Raw genomic sequence first — 12,350 nt, 5'->3', positions numbered from 1 at the left:
AAAATCTTAGAAATAAATTCATTCAAGGGGAGAATGGCTGCACAGGATGTGCAATTAACATCATTTTTAATGGATGTTTAAATCTTGTCTGAGTTTCCCTCCCCTCCGTGTTGATTTTATTAGTGTTGAAATAAACAGTTGTGCAGCCTCTGGTACTGCCATCAAATTGTTGTTCCTACCTTTTTTTTTTTTGCCCTCTGAACTTTAAATTTGTTTTACGTTGCCAAGAGGATTGAGATGCAGCACTTCCCAATAAAGAGTGTAGGAGGGGAAGCAGCAACCCTGGGGTGGTTTTTAACAAGTAAATGTGAAGAGGTTGTGTTTTTTAATGAATGTTTTTTTTGGGGGGGTTCACTGTGTGTTTCTGGCTCCCACCAAAGCTCTTTTGTGTGAGTTCTGGGAATGTAGATCATAGTGTGAAGTTCTCCCTACAAAATTAGTGGCTGAAGAGGAGGTTCTCGATAGATGGAGTGTCATTCTTTAGACTGACTGCATAGTTTTGCATCTTCTTATTTTCCTCCAGTACATTCCTCAGCACTAAGCTTTTTTTTTTTCTTTTCCCTTATCAGAAAGGGTGTTTTTTCAACTCCCCCAAATGTCTCTTTGGGGTGATACTGTGGTACAGCAACTTTGCATTTTTGCTGCTGGTTGCTAAACCCCCAAAATTGGTGGGTTTTGCTTCCAGAGCAGCGAATTGCTGGGAAGAAGAGAAAGAATAAATGAGTTTGGATCCGAGACTGTTCACTTCCCAGACTGAAAAGTGATTTCATTTTCTGTGGGTTTATCCCTCAGGGTCTCAGCAGTTCCACTGAGACCACAGTGAGAGCAGCCCTGTGTTAACATGAAATACCTTTGGTGAAAACTGAGGGTGATTTGAATACCTTAATTATCTCCTGTCGGGGAATTGGCTCCCGGTGAATTCACTGCCATTCTCCGTGTCGATTCCCTTCCTGGAGCCTCTCTTTGGGATTAGCAGAGCCAGGCTGTTCCCAGTGCTTTGTCTCATCCCTCAGGAATACCTGATTTCCTTGGGAGAGAGCCTGGCAGCTCCTCCTGCCCTCGCTGAAGGAACTGTGGATGGGTTTCTCTGGGAGCATGAGCTGCCGTCAGCAGCTTTAACAGAGGAGTTTATGCTCTTGCAGGCATTAATTGCCATGTGAATTTGTGCTCCTGCGCTGAGGAGGAACATCTGTATCCCAAGAGCTTTCCCTCCTCTAGTTAGGTCACGAAATCCCCCTCGGGCTGTTGTAGAGGGGAGTGTTTTTCTGGGAATTAGCGGTAACAGCAAAGAAGAAATGCAATCCTTAGCAGTGCTCGGGCTTTGCTTTGCCCCGAGGTTGAGGCTCTGCTCGTTTCACTTGCCTGGAGGATTTTAACAGGGCTGATGAGGTGCCCAAGTGGTCATTAATTTCCCAGGCAGGTGAGGGGAAACTGCCTTTGGAATGGTGTTCACAGCGAAATGAATCCAGGCTGTGTGCGTCAGCAGGGAGCCAGGAACGGCTGTGGATTGGCAGGTAGGGAATGTAGGGAGAAAAATGGGTTTTAAGCCTCGTCAGGGAGTGCAGTGTTCGTGGAGACAAGAAGCCAAATAGCAGTGTCCAGGAAAATGCTGTAGGCACTGGGTAATTTTCCCCTCTGTCCTGCCAGCAGCCCTTTGTTTTTCCAAACCTGGAGGCTTTGAATCCAAACTGCTGGACAGAGCTGAAATGTTGGGAGGAGGCTTCTCTGCAAGTTATACCTGGGAGTATTTTACATGGAATAACTCCAGAGTCTCTAGGGAAGTGTCCTCAATCCCTGGGATGTGTGTGCCTATGCAAGCCCTAAGTGCTGGTGGTTCTGGAAGTTGTGGGACCTGGGCAAGGAGCTGGTGGGGGAAGCAGTGGGATGGGGAGATGGAGGATGCTGGTGCAGAGTGAGGAGGTACCTGCAGCTCTGCATCCTCTCTTCCAGCTGTCCAGGGGCACTGTGCTGCCTTTTTGTGTTTCCACTGGAGAATCCAGTGTGTTTCCAGCTGCAGGATCCTGGACGGGATGAGGAATTTCTTTCTGTAAGAAGCAGGGGCTGATGTTGGGCAGGAGGATAACACATAGGAGAGGGGAAAGTAAATGAGGTGGAATCACAGGGTGCCTTAGCCTGAGAAGATGTGAGGCAGGTGGGGGCAGGTGCAATTGGAGAAGTGATGTCCCCTCCAAGCAGTTTGTACAAACACACGAGGAGTGTGTGGTGTCCTGTCAAAAAACAGCCCAGGTTTGCTTTGCAGTTGGGTCCTTCTAATGCCCTTCCAGGCCCCCCTGCCTTGCCTGCAGCACCTGTCTCTGCCTGTGCCCTGCTGGGCTGTGATTTTCCACCCCTGGCTGTGTGATGTGACCAGCTTTTCTCCTTCCAGAGCCTCATGTCCTTTTATATGGACACAAATTGGGGCTGAATCTTACTTTTTTTGCATCCTGTGCTTAGCAGGGGAGTTCCTGTGGGATCCATGACCTGAGAATTGAACCCCTTGTAAAGGGTGAGCTCGTGGAAACCAACTGAATGCAGAGAAATCTGTCCTCGTGTTGGATCCTTCTTCAACTACATCACTAAACCCACTGGAAGGAGTTAGATGGAGGTGATAACACTCCAGAGAGCTGGGTGATGGCAGGGAGAGGAGCCCTGTTTGGCAGCACAGTTGTGACATTCCCTGTCTGAGTGTGTAGAGGTGGTGGGTTGGTGTGGCATTTCTTACTGTGCCAGGCTGGGATAAGAGGGAACTGCTGATAGGGAAAGGAGGGGGAATGGGATCTTTTAAAGGTGGGAGATAGTTCCAGGTAAACTGAGTTAGACCTGATAGACTAGGACATAAATATTTGGAAAGGTACAGAAGGACCCCTTTTCAAAAGAAGGGGTCTTTGTAGTCTCCTGTATAGTCTGGCACTGTGAAATTTCTGGTGGAAACATGGCTGAGTTTGTCTTTTGGTGGTTTTCCTCCTTTTACAATAGGAGCACCAGACATGAGGAACTGTTTGGATACACATATTTAACTGGGAGGAAAGAGCTGTGACGCTGGTGTGGTTGTAACCACAGACTTAACTGACAGTTTCCTGCTGCAAGAAACTTTCTCTAGATCTAAACCTGCTTCGTTTGTGTTTGTTTTTCTGTGCTGTTTAAATATCTGAGGAAGATTCCACTGCTTTGAGGCTTCTATTTTTTGATGGAAGTCTTTGTTGTAGTAATCTGGGGAGATTGTGGTGATTATTATCATTACAGCACTAATACAAAATCAGGTGAAGTCCAGAAGGTTTTCCTGTGTTTTACAGTCTGGTTTGATGTAGAAGTCAAGAAGTAACCCCATTAAATGTGTGTCAGACTGGTTTTGCAGTTACATTTGCATGCACAGTTTATTTCTGGGGAGAAAGGATGTAATCATGTGAACCTACTTGTGTGGCTCAAGCTCTTCATCCAGTATTTTCATGGCATCATTACTGGCTTCGAACTCTCCTGCCTCCTTCCCAGTCTTCTCCCCTGTGATGTGTTAAATATCACAGCTGCAAAAATGAGGGCACTTTTTTTCCCCCGCTGTTCCCATTCCAGCTGGAAAACTTGGACAGATCCTTCCCTTGTGGTTTGTGATACTGTAAATAAAGGCTTGGGAGGTCACACGTTTTCCATCTCAAGTTATTTTGATTCCAGCGCTGGAATGGGAGGGGAGGAGAGGAATAAAAATAAAAACAAAAACAAAACCTCCGACTGTCGTGGCTTGTTGTGGGAAAAAGAGCTCGTTAATGCAAAGGGAAAGCAGTTGGAAAGAAGGACTCGGTCTTTGACTGCAGCTGAGACTGGGATAATTAGGGTCAAAGATTTCAAAGGACTCTTCCATAAAGCTTTGAAATAAAAATGACCTACAAAGTCAGGCCCTGAACGTGAGCTCCTGTGCTCTGCTGCTGTCGCCGGGCAGTTGCCGCGTGGCTTTAAAGGTGTTTTGGCGTCACTCTGGAGGCCTCTTGGTGAGTAATTTCACCTGGGTTCCTATGAATGTGGTTACTCAGGGGCTGAAATGTCAGTTAAGGGGGCTTTTAAAGGTGGAGCTGAGGAGTTGTGGTTTAGGTGTCGCTGGCTGGGGCGCGTTTTGTGGTTGGGTGACCCAGAGTCACCGCTCGCAGCGCCCCTTGGTCTGGGCACGGGGGTTGGAAAAGGTGTTTGTGCTGTTTCTCTTGAGTAAATGTGCAGTTCAGCCTTCTGAAAATCACCACAGGATCGTGGCTGTTGCTGCTGCTGCTGCTGTTCACAGCTGGTGTCCTACATCTGCAGGCTTGGTCTCCTCAGCTGCGTCCCTTTTCATGTTGGTGTTTGGGGCTTTGAATGCTCACGGAAAATGCTGCTCAGGCTTAGCCTCATACACGATATTTTGCCTTTTGATATTTGTACCATCGTGTTTTGGATTTGCTGAGAAAGGAGCTCAGGACGAGGTCCACTGAGCTTTGCTGCTGGGTGGTGAAGTGCTGAGTGTGGAGGGGAGGAACTAACACGAACTGGCAACTGTGTCCCTCCCTTTTGTTGAGTTCTGAAGAGACTTTTTCCTGGTAAAGTGTTTTTTTTTTGTTAGTTTTTTATCAGAACAGGATACAAAAAGGAAATATAATTTGTCACCGCAGAAGTCGTGTTGTACCTTGACAGAAGTATTTCTTTTTCCATAAACTGTTATAAATATAAATGTACAGCAGGAGCAAAAGAGAAACATTCCACATCTAGATACTAATCTCTGCACAGGCCAGTCTTTTGATTCAATAACTTTTCTTTTCTTCCTTGATCTTCTTTTGCTTTTTTTTTTTTTCTTTAATGGGCACAGGACATATGGACATAAAAAATAACGGCCCAATTTCACCCCTGCTGTAGCTCATTGACGTCATTAAAGCTACAGCAGGGATGACTTGGCCCAGATTCTTTAAAAATAAGACCCGATGAACAACCCCTCGTGGAAAAGCTCCGTGGAGAAGGTTGTCCTGAGCACAGCATAGAGCAGATGTGATGTGACTCACTGTGACATTCACTAACATTCCCACTGGTGCCAATCCAGGGAAATGGAGGTGGGACCCTTCCTGGAGGGGACAGAAAGCTGCAGATGTGCTGCAGACCTGCTTAATAGTGGGGTGGAAAGGGGTGGTTACTGAGGTGAGAGGAGGGCACCTTAAAGCAGAGGCAGATCCGGGTGGAGACTTCAGTTGCTTGGAAGTTGTCAGAGGTGTCTCTGGGCTTGCACTGGGGAGCCAAAAGATGGGAACCGTGGTAGAAAGGATCCATGGAAAAACTTGCTTTGAGTAGGTTTTCTGGCAGATGGTTTGGGTCTGGTTTGTATTTTTGTGCTCTTCTCTCACTGCTGCCCAGAGGTTTTCTGTGACACCCAAGTGTTGCCACACAAGGATCTGCCACCTGAACAGGGCAGCTCTCCCTTCCCTGCCAAAAAGGGGCACTTCCAGGTTCAGTATCCTGAGTAGATCTGAGGTGCAGCTGCTTTCACAGGGCATGTTTCCCTCCTTAAGACTGTGCATAGGAATGGAAATTCCAGGTAATGGAGGGGGAAGAGGGCAATGCAGATCCTGGGTGAAAATAGCAGATTTGACCTTGACTTAAATGCTCGGTCTGAATTAAGCTGAAAAACGCACTTTCAGATCTGAACATGCTGAAAAGAGAGACAAACGTGAGAGGTTCTCAAGAGCTGTTGACTCCTTTCCATTTACTAAAATAGTAGTAGCGATTCATGGACGGCAGCTCTGAAAATCTTCAACGTACAAAGCGAGTGTTTTGCTCGCTGTTATTGATAAGAGCAGGAAGAAACACCCTTTACAGAGCAGTCAGAGCCCCAAAGCTGCATCTGAGGGGTGTCAATGCTTGATCCCTGTTTGTACAGCCAATATTCCTTGCCCAGGGCAGCTTTAATTTAACCGAGTTCTTGGTGGTGATGACTGTATCTGGCCAAGACAGGTTCTCTTGCAGCGAGTCCAGGAAATCAGATAGTTCTTCTTCTGATGCCAGACTCTTCTGGTCCACTGAATATAACTGCAGGAACACAGAGTTCCCAAGGAGGAAAATGCTTACTGTGTTTTTGGTGACAGCTGAAGCTGACTTGGGGGAGGGCAGGATGGAGCCAATACCAGCCCTGTCTGCTGCTCAGAGCGTGTTCACTTGAAGGGAATTTAAGTTGGAAAGTTTTTTGCAGTGTGGAAAGCCAGAATAGTGTCAAAGTGACATTGCCTAGTATAAATAGTGAAGGGAGAATTAAATCTTTAGAATATATTCAGTCGTTTGATTAGTCATCCAAAACTCTGCTGGTGAGACAGGGAGAGAAATCTGGGCTTAACCTGATAAATGTCCTTCTAACGGTGGAAAAAGTCAGAAAACCCAAGAATTCCTGATATCCAGGGAGACCATGCAGCAGCTGGCAGCAGACTTCTAAGGAAGAGTATCAATCCTGGAGGAAATGGGGAGGGAAAAGGTAACCAAGAACTGCAGCCTTAAGGGCTTTTGGAAGCCAAAGGTATTTGATGTAATGCAGATAAGGGTGATTATCTTCTTTTATTGCACAGAACACGCCCTTCTCTGATGAAACTGTCTTATTTTGAGGTTCTCTTTCCTGGTATTGTCTTCCTTCATCCCTTTCAAGCCCCCCTGTGTCCATGTGGTGGACCTATTTAGGGTCTAGTCCTGCTTCCACTGAGGCCAAAAGCAAAACTTTATAGGGGTGAAGAGAACCAGCCCTAGAACTGCAGATGAGTCCCCACCAGGCTGATGAGCAGCATGGGTTGAATATTTATGCCAGATCCAATAAAAGCTTGATGGTTGGAGGGAAGGGTTGAAGAGAAGATTCTACCTAAGAGAATGTAAGAAAATTTACAATTGCATGTCTCTGACTGACCTGTAGCAGTTAATTTTCCAGAGCCAAGGCTACATTGTCATGGGTCTTAGCAGACTCCAGGAATGATTAATTTCTGGGGTATAGAGAGATCTTTCTTAATAATCAGAAGTGTGTCTTCTGGTTGAAAATACAATTTTTCAGCAGGGTGGAAAGTTGTAAATAGGCAGCAGCGCAGGGTTATGGATGCACTTGCACAGAGCACATACATCCCTGGAAATCAAATCCAGCTTCCTTTCCACAGGCTGAGCAAGCAGCACTCGGGCAGGGCTGGGAAATGCTGTGCTAGAGCCAAGCTTTGGGTTGTGTCCTCTGGAACAGCAGCACGTGGGTGTCACACTGAACAGTCCCCAGGGTGGGGGGGTTATCAGGGAGATAACCCAAGCTCAGCCCCAGCACTCAGAGGGTGTTTCTGATGCATCCCAGCTTTCCAGCCTGGTGTGGGAACTCCAACAGCTCCCAGTTCTCCTGGAGGCAGCGTGTTCTGCAGCACAGGTGTGTGTCAATCCCTGTGCACGGGCTCTGGCTGTGAGCAGAGAGGGGGATTCACCAGCAGATGGATTGACAGACCCTCGTGGATCCATTTTGTTTATGAAGAGTTAGGAGTTGAAATCAATATGCAGATCAGGAGTGCTCTGAGTATCTACAGAAAATCCTTCCACTGTGTGTTTCTGCACCGTGTCAGCAGTTCATTAAAAAGGAAAAAAAAAAAGGGAGGAAAAAAAAAGAGAGGGATGCAAATACCATCTGTATTTATTAAGATTAAAAAGTAATGTGGGGATGGAGCCCTAGAGAACAGGGGAACTGTTCAGTGCTGAAGGAGAACTTTCAATTTATTTGATGGGAAATTTTAATCTCTGCTGGATGATTTAACTGTTAAGCTCTAGAGCAGCAGACTCACTCCAGCTCATCACCTGCTGAGTGCTTGGGTTCCACGGGGTGCTCTCGAGTCCTGTAGAGGTCTCTAAGGTTGAGCTGCTTCTTCAGAGCTCACAGAGTAGCAAGGAAGGAGGAAATGGGAACTTTCTAACAGCACTACTTGTGTTTATAAAAGAATTAAGGGAATAACCTTGAAATTAATTTGAGCTTGATCAATGGCTCTGGTTTGGCCACTACCTCTTCTGTACGTAGCTAGAACGCAAGCAACCAATGAAAGTTCCTTTAGTTTCTTACTATTTTGAGGTTTATTTTGATGGATTATGTTTCTAGGTAACTGCTGAAGGTTATTTCTGGGAAATGCTGCCAGAATGTTTTATTAACACGTGACTAGAGCCAGGTAGAGTCCCTTTAGAAACTGTGGCTGTGCTGGGCACCCTCAGTGAGGGGCAGTGACCGTGCCCCAGGGTGTGAGTCCTCCCAGCTCCCTGCCCACGCTGGGCCTGGAAATAACTCTGTCAATAGTGGAAATGTCACAGCAGGAATGACTCGCTGGATGTGCCCAATTCCATTTATCTAAACGAGCTGTGATCCTGGATTTAACTGTGCTGTTTCATAGCTAAGATAAGAGTCACATGAATTAGATTATTGTTGGGCAAAAAAAAAAAAAATAGAGGGGTGCCGATATAAATACTTCTGTGGGAAGTTTAGAGAGCATTAGCAGGTCTTTTTACGTTTATGAACAGCAGTGGTCAAAGCAGGATCCTGCAAGAGATGCTTTCCACATCACAGGAACTCCAGTCATTCAAAAAGTATGAATCGGATTAAGAAATGTAGGGTTATTTTAATTTGCCTTTGAGTCTTCAGATGTCAGTGCAGGCTTTAATCAGCAGCTGTGCCAGCGAGGAACTATCACATGAAATGGAAACAGAGGATATGGGCAGAGATGCTCCTGTCTGAGTGATTTAGGGGCTCCCCAGCACCCCAGGAGGGTGAATACCCACAGGTATTCACCTCTGGAGCACTCTTGTCCCTTTTGTAGCTGTGTCAGCAGCAGACAAGGGTGGTGTCCCTGTGGTTTGTGGAACTGAGGACGTGTTTAGTGGAGGGTCAGTTGCATGGATGGTGGAGGTGGGTGCCCAAGAGCACCCGCCCAGAGTGGGAGACTCGTGGATAAGAACGTGCAGCACCTGAGCAGAACCAGTACAAGTCTTGTGATACCAACAGCTGGCACCTGACTGTCTCTTAGGCTTTAAAATACTATTTCCTTTCCCTTCTGGGGATTTCCTCTGCATATGAAACAAACTCCTTGAGCTCTTTGTCTCATTTCTCATCACCCTTTTGGTCTGTGGTTGCCACTGCTTTGAGGACCCCGCTGTGTTCCCTGGGGCTCGTTAACAAATGTTAACAGCTCAAATTTGTGTTTCCACGTGTGCTTCATATGCAAAACATCACCTGTGCTGTGTCAGAGATGAGCAGTTCTCTCCCTGCCTGTGTTCTGAGAGGCTCAGTTTTGGCCTGGTCCCAGTGATTTGTGTGCTGAGGAGGCAGAAGCAGCGGGGCAGGGGGGGTGTCCCTTCTCAAGGTCATGGTGAGTCCAGCACTGCTGAACTTCCGATGACCTGCAGGGAAGGGACTGTCCCAGCACTGGGACTTGGCTGAGGGGATTTCTTAATGCTCATGGCTGGGCAGATGGCTGTTTTCTGCAGGTCACGGTCAGGGACAAAGGCGTATTCCCTGGACAGGATGGCAGGAAGTTCGGGAGGTGGGACGGCAGGAAGCAGTTTCATGATCCCGAGCTACTGCTGGTGGAAGAGCAGCCCTTGCTTTTAAATCTGCTCTGCCTCTGCATTGGTGAAGTTTGTGTTTAATTTCATGGGGTGTTCAGGGCAGTACCTGCTGTTTCTCTAGAGAGCTGTACTTCTGTTGTTATCACCTTGAATGTTCACTACTGATGAAGGACAAACTGAAGAGGAGCAGGATACTCATACTTGGGAGCTGGGTAAACTTAGATTTGGGTTTGTCTCTTGTAGCAGAGAGTCAAGGCAGTTACAGTCTCCCTTGAAGACCTAAAATGTGCTTTTATTGACTCCTTGGGCTTTGTGAAATCATGATGTAAGAATGTAGCAAAACCACTGGGAAAGCTTCCTCTCCCCACATTTTAGCGCTGATTTAATAGCTGCTTCTTATTGAAATAGCTCCCTGTGCCATTCCCTTTCTTTTAAATATAAGCTGGTCTGCATTACTAATAAATATGTTAACTTAATAATAGAGTTACTTTTAATCAAGTGGCTCCAGTGTTGCCAGGTCTGATAGCTAAAGGTGGTGTTCTGCCCAGCAGAGACATGGTGATGTGCTGATGTTGCATCTTCCGTGCCACGTTGCAGAAATGCAGGATTTGGTAACTCACACTACCTATTAACAACCTTTCATCATTCTCCCTGCCATGGTAATTTAAGAGGAAGTGTCAATTCTCCATCTCCTTTCGCTCATCACCGTACACACCCTGACTGTTCCACTCACCAGCTTTCCTTGCCACTGGAATCTGCCTCTCTCCCTCAGCCAAGCCTGGCATGGAAGTGGAGCTTGGGGCACTGCTGCCAGCGGGGTTTGTGAGGTGTCACCTGGGCTGTTCCCAACTCACCCCTGAGCTCTCAGGTGCTGCTTCCTGATGTGAAAGCGGATAAGAAGCTCCGGGCAGGGGCTAAGCTCCATCAAGCTGCACTTCCAGGGGTTAAGCTGATTGCAGACCTCTCATAAATAAATCTCTGTATTAATAAATAAGCACCTGCAATAGTTGCATTATTGCAGTTCATGGAAGCTCTCGGAAGGAAAAATTTCCCGACTGTGCAGCCTCTGCTGGCTCTCAGAGATTGGTGTCATTAACTGAGTTTTGGCTTCTCCATTAGGATGGAGCATGTGCTTGTTGCTTGATGCACTGGGAAGAGCATGTGAAGAGAGAGAATATTCAGAGCTACTTGTGTGGCTTCTGTGCCAGTCGGGTTCCTGGGGAGACTGGGCAGCCGTTCCATGGAACTGCCTGTCCTTGGGTCTTTGGGAGTGGGAGGGTTTCCCCACTGAAGCCCACGCTGTGGTTGGCTGTAGAAACCTGGCTGTTTGTGTGCTGCTGACTCATTCTTCCTGCAAAATTTCTCTTCAAAACCCTAAACCCTGTCTATATTATGCTACAAGTAGCCAGATTCTTCTTTCTGCAGGGAGTGATACTTGCTGGAAATCGATCTTGCCTAATCCAAAGCACAGCAAATGTAATAATTAAGTTCTATTTAATTTCCATACTCATTTGGTGAGGAGACAATAGCTTGTTCTTAGAAACTGGGCTTTGTCTTTTGAAAATACTCTTACCAGTGTTACATAAACACCATAGTGCAGCCCACCCTTATTAGCCACTGATTAGAGGGTCCTTTGTGAAGTGTTGTCTGTTTCTGACATTAATTAATTAACATGGGACCAGTAAAATTCCTGTGGAAACAGAACAGGATAAAACCAGATAAATGTGCGTTCTGGGCTACGAAAGTGATCACAAAACTCATTTCTTAATGGGCCCACTAGAAGAACAAACAAACCTACAGAGACGTGGTTGTAAGCCTCAGCTAGGAATGTGTCTTTGTGGATATAATTAAACTTTAGTTAATAACATATTGTCCTCAGTCTTGGCAAAGAACTGCATTTGGGCTGTGGCTACACGTCCAAAGCATTTTTACCAGATTAACTTCGTGGTCTGGAGCTTTCAGAGCACTGGCAGCTCTCGGGTCGCTGCTTTGCATCTCAGCTCGTTCCTCGCGCGGCTCCAAGAGCACATGAACCTTCTCCTGCAGAAGTGGGTGATTTTCCCTGTCCCTGACCTGCTCCAGAGGAGGCAGTGGGTGAGTTGGAGAGAGTGTTCACTAGCAGTGCCTGGGGAAGGGTGAAGGGTGTGAAGGTGATGCCTCATGATTCACTTTTTGCATTGCAAATCCCGTTCCGTGAGTAACCCTCTCCCACCGATCCGTTAAATGATTTATTATCTCTCAGAGCTTTTCCTCACCCTGGAAAAAAAAAAAAAAGCCCACAAAAGATGATCAGTGTGTTTGAAAGCTGTGTGCTGAGCCTTATATGATTAAGTTGTAATTTTGAAGTGACGCGTTTGGGCGTATAATTCTCAAGACCATCTTTGCTTTCGGGGGTCATAAATAGTGGTTCCAGCTGTAATGAAGTGCTGTGCTACTTACTGTGTTCCTATCATTGTGTGTGTGTGTGCGTGTGTCTTTTGTTTAAATTATTAAATCACAGTGGCAATGACCATAATAATGTGGTTGTTTTATGTCTTGGAACAGGGGAAAATAATTTTATTTAGTCGGAATAATGCAATTGCAACATGCCTCTGGGTTGGAGTGGAAGGGGGAGGTGGTGCAGGTGGCTGGCAAGGCAGCGCTGTTCTCTTGATGATTTTCTGCAGCAAATTCCACAGCCGTGGAGTGGCAGCATATTTGTTCTTAATGGAACAATTTGTGAGCAAACACGGGGATGTTTATGATGACAGGGGAAAGCGCTGGAAAAATAGAGGCTGTAAAATCCCACTCGTTAAGGGCAG

The 12,350-nt window shown here is 46.4% G+C and overlaps 1 protein-coding gene across 1 annotated transcript in view; it reads left to right on the top strand.

Annotated features, from left to right (window-relative positions):
* The window catches only part of PITPNM2 (phosphatidylinositol transfer protein membrane associated 2), a 112,312-nt gene that overhangs the window by 678 nt on the left and 99,284 nt on the right, over positions 1–12,350 (top strand).

This window comes from Myiozetetes cayanensis, unplaced genomic scaffold (genome assembly GCF_022539395.1).
Source record: "Myiozetetes cayanensis isolate MyiCay16 unplaced genomic scaffold, myiCay2020 scf21, whole genome shotgun sequence".
In the NCBI taxonomy this organism is placed as follows: Eukaryota; Metazoa; Chordata; class Aves; order Passeriformes; family Tyrannidae; genus Myiozetetes; species Myiozetetes cayanensis.
The sequence above is the reverse complement of the archived record's forward strand: the minus strand, read 5'-3'. Positions and strand labels throughout refer to the sequence as shown.